Raw genomic sequence first — 5,038 nt, forward strand, 5'->3', positions numbered from 1 at the left:
AGGCTATGGACTCTAGATGGGTGAAGTACCAGGCTATGGACTCTAGATGGGTGAAGTACCAGGCTATGGACTCTAGATGGGTGAAGTACCAGGCTATGGACTCTAGATGGGTGAAGTACCAGGCTATGAACTCTAGATGGGTGAAGTACCGGGCTATGGACTCTAGATGGGTGAAGTACCGGGCTATGGACTCTAGATGGGTGAAGTACCAGGCTATGGACTCTAGATGGGTGAAGTACCAGGCTATGGACTCTAGATGGGTGAAGTACCAGGCTATGGACTCTAGATGGGTGAAGTACCAGGCTATGGACTCTAGATGGGTGAAGTACCAGGCTATGGACTCTAGATGGGTGAAGTACCAGGCTATGGACTCTAGTTGGGTGAAGTACCAGGCTATGGACTCTAGATGGGTGAAGTACCAGGCTATGGACTCTAGATGGGTGAAGTACCGGGCTATGGACTCTAGATGGGTGAAGTACCGGGCTATGGACTCTAGATGGGTGAAGTACCAGGCTATGGACTCTAGATGGGTGAAGTACCGGGCTATGGACTCTAGATGGGTGAAGTACCGGGCTATGGACTCTAGATGGGTGAAGTACCGGGCTATGGACTCTAGATGGGTGAAGTACCAGGCTATGGAGCCTAGATGGGTGAAGTACCAGGCTATGGACTCTAGATGGGTGAAGTACCAGGCTATGAACTCTAGATGGGTGAAGTACCAGGCTATGGACTCTAGATGGGTGAAGTACCAGGCTATGGACTCTAGATGGGTGAAGTACCGGGCTATGGACTCTAGATGGGTGAAGTACCAGGCTATGGACTCTAGATGGGTGAAGTACCAGGCTATGGACTCTAGATGGGTGAAGTACCAGGCTATGGACTCTAGATGGGTGAAGTACCAGGCTATGGACTCTAGATGGGTGAAGTACCAGGCTATGGACTCTAGATGGGTGAAGTACCAGGCTATGAACTCTAGATGGGTGAAGTACCAGGCTATGAACTCTAGATGGGTGAAGTACCAGGCTATGGACTCTAGATGGGTGAAGTACCAGGCTATGGACTCTAGATGGGTGAAGTACCGGGCTATGAACTCTAGATGGGTGAAGTACCAGGCTATGGACTCTAGATGGCAGCCTGGTCACATGTAATGTCATGTCTCCATATTATGATGTCCTGGGTGAGAGCGTCTCCGTAGCCACTGTCTTCACATGTTGCTGCCTTAACATTCCGTCTTGAAGAGAGTGCATTAGATGTTTTTCCCTATCGATCTACACAACCTACATTTTCAAAGTGCGAAGAATAATTTGTGTTGTTGTTTGAAAATTGTCCTTATTACTAAGAAATACAGAAATTGTGAATGTATTGATTAGCATTATGTATTCACACACCCCAGAGTTGGTACTTGGTAGAAGCACCTTTTAGCAGCCTTTACAGCTGTGAACCATGTTGATTAAGATACTAACTCTACACCAAACGATCCCAGAGTTTTTCTGAAGACAAAAAGACTGTATTTCCTGTAAACTTTTTTTTTTTATACCTGTGCTTTTGATCCTAACAAACTCCCCAGTCCCTTGTCAGTGCAAAGTATACCCATAACATGATGCTGCCAAAACAATACTGTTTCCAATTATGCTGCTAATCATTTAATGGGTCTAGCAAACACCAGTTTCAGCACACAGTTCTCTATTATCCAGGTCAATTTAGACAACCAGTGGAATTAACGCAGCCATTGAACACAGTGGGAGAGGTGTAATGGTTGCTTCCACCAAGTATTAACTGGGATGGAAAGACATATAGGCAATCAAGACATATTTAAAAAAAAATATATATATATATCTTTCAGACCTTACTGACCCGTTTTAGAATGAGGTTAGTCCTGATCTAGCCTAGTTAGCATTCAGACCCAGTTGCAGGTGGCAGGACTTGTCCCAGTCACGCTCCTGCTCTATGTGCCTCAGGCTGCTACTCTGTTGTAGCAGACAGGCAGGTCGGTCTGAGGTACTCGTTGGTCTGGGAGAAACCACGCCAGACATTGAGGTTTAGATAGTGTGTATGATTCTAAAGAATATTATGTCAGAGAATAGATAGAATACAGCGAGTAGATCCAAAAGAGAAGAAGAGATGGGGGTGAGAGACGGGTGAGAAGTAGGGGAGAGACGGGTGAGAAGTGGGGGAGAGACGGGTGAGAAGTGGGGGAGAGACGGGTGGAAGTGGGGGAGAGACGGGTGAGAGTGGGGGAGTGGGGTGGGGGAGAGACGGGTGAGAAGAGACGGGGTGAGGCGGGGGGGGTGAGAGAGACGGGTGAGAGGTGGGGGGGGAGACGGGTGAGAGGTGGGGGAGAGACGGGTGAGAGGTGGGGGAGAGACGGGTGAGAGGTGGGGGAGAGACGGGTGAGAGGTGGGGACGGGTGAGAAGTGGGGGAGAGACGGGTGGGTGGGGGAGAGACGGGTGAGAGGTGGGGAGAGACGGGTGAGAGGTGAGAGGTGGGGGGGGAGAGACGGGTGAGGTGGGGGGAGACGGTTGAGAGGTGGGGGAGAGACGGGTGAGAGGTGGGGGAGAGACGGGTGAGAGGTGGGGAGAGACGGGTGAGAGGTGGGGGAGAGACGGGTGAGAGGTGGGGGAGAGACGGGTGAGAGGTGGGGGAGAGACGGGTGAGAGGTGGGAGGCGGGGACGGGTGAGAGGTGGGGGTGAGAGGCGGGGGGGGAGAGACGGGGTGAGAGGGGGAGAGACGGGGTGAGAGGTGGGGAGAGACGGGTGAGACGGGGGGAGAGAGAGACGGGGGGATTTAACGTTTTTCATTAGATTGACTCGGTTTATTTAAAATTGTGTTTTCTTTTTGTTTTAGTGAAATATTGGATTCAGTTAAAATGGGTATTTTTGTACAAATTGTTTTAATTTCTGCCTACATGGGTTATGGCTCATTGTGTTGTCTAAATTATCCAAAACAATCTCATCTCCGTACCCCAGAGAGATACCGCTAAACCCTACTTTGACTGATAGTATAGCAGCTTTTATCTTTCAGAGGGATCCCGTTGTGTTACCATTTGACTCCTACTGTGACATGGACATAAAATCTACAGGGTTTGATCTGGCTCAAAACTGTGTTTGTTGTATCAGATGACTGTTTGGATTATTCAAAATCATCTAAAAGCAGTGCGATTTTAGGAATAAATAAATCAAGGTGTTTTATTATTCTTCTGCTTTTTGGTGTCAGGAAACATTCACCCAAACCCAGGCCCATTGGCTATGAATCAGGAAACATTCACCCAAACCCAGGCCCATTGGCTATGAATCAGGAAACATTCTCCCAGTCCCATTGGCTATGGATCAGGAAACATTCTCCCAGTCCCATTGGCTATGGATCAGGAAACATCCACCCAAACCCAGGCCCATTGGCTATGAATCAGGAAACATTCACCCAAACCCAGGCCCATTGGCTATGAATCAGGAAACATTCACCCAAACCCAGGCCCATTGGCTATGAATCAGGAAACATTCACCCAGGCCCATTGGCTATGAATCAGGAAACATTCTCCCAGTCCCATTGGCTATGGATCAGGAAACATTCACCCAAACCCAGGCCCATTGGCTATGAATCAGGAAACATTCACCCAAACCCAGGCCCATTGGCTATGAATCAGGAAACATTCACCCAGGCCCATTGGCTATGAATCAGGAAACATTCTCCCAGTCCCATTGGCTATGGATCAGGAAACATCCACCCAAACCCAGGCCCATTGGCTATGAATCAGGAAACATTCACCCAAACCCAGGCCCATTGGCTATGAATCAGGAAACATTCACCCAAACCCAGGCCCATTGGCTATGAATCAGGAAACATTCACCCAGGCCCATTGGCTATGAATCAGGAAACATTCTCCCAGTCCCATTGGCTATGGATCAGGAAACATTCACCCAAACCCAGGCCCATTGGCTATGAATCAGGAAACATTCTCCCAGTCCCATTGGCTATGGATCAGGAAACATCCACCCAAACCCAGGCCCATTGGCTATGGATCAGGAAACATCCACCCAGGCCCATTGGCTATGGATCAGGAAACATCCACCCAAACCCAGGCCCATTGGCTATGAATCAGGAAACATCCACCCAGGCCCATTGGCTATGAATCAGGAAACATTCTCCCAGTCCCATTGGCTATGAATCAGGAAACATTCTCCCAGTCCCATTGGCTATGAATCAGGAAACATCCACCCAGTCCCATTGGCTATGAATCAGGAAACATCCACCCAGTCCCATTGGCTATGGATGAACTTCCCACTCCAAATGATTTTAAAACTAGATCAGGGTTGGGACTGATGCATATTAATATGAGGAGTCTGATGCAGAACATGGACATGATAAAAGTCTGGGTTCACACTGCTGACCCAGATGTCTTAGTACTGTCCGAGACCTGGCTTAAGAAATCTGTTCTAAATCAGTCTATAGACTTGGATGGTTATAATGTTTATCGATGTGACCGACAAAGTAACTGGGGAGGGGGGTATATCCGTCTATTTTTTAAAGACCGATGTTTGGTTACTGAACTAAGGTCTTTATCTAAACCAAAACAGTGAGTTTTTAAGCATTGAAACTGCAGTTATCGAAAGCTGCGAACTTTAGATTTGATAGGATGTTATAGATCTCCATCTGCAAAAGTAGAACCCCTGGATTCTCTGGCTGAACTGATGCGTGGTTGGGGGGGAGATGAAATGGTCCTTATGGGCGATTTAAACTGCGATTGGTTATCTCCAAACTCCTAGGCCATAAGGGGACTGTGCAATAAATTTATATTTTACACAAATTATAAATGCAGTCATAAAACTCAATCCCAAAGACATCTCTAAATCAACACTTATTTGATGTTATTCTAACAAGCAATCCTCCTAAATACTCGGCCGTTGGTATTATCGCTAATGATTTAAGTGATCGTTGTGCAGTTGCTTGCATTAGAGACACTAAAATCCCCAAAGTGTCCTCTCGGTTCATAGCCAAACATTTTTGTTAGTTCTGTGAGCAGACATTCCTGCATGAACTTC

Source organism: Oncorhynchus tshawytscha, linkage group LG33 (genome assembly GCF_018296145.1).
Source record: "Oncorhynchus tshawytscha isolate Ot180627B linkage group LG33, Otsh_v2.0, whole genome shotgun sequence".
Lineage (NCBI taxonomy): Eukaryota > Metazoa > Chordata > Actinopteri > Salmoniformes > Salmonidae > Oncorhynchus > Oncorhynchus tshawytscha.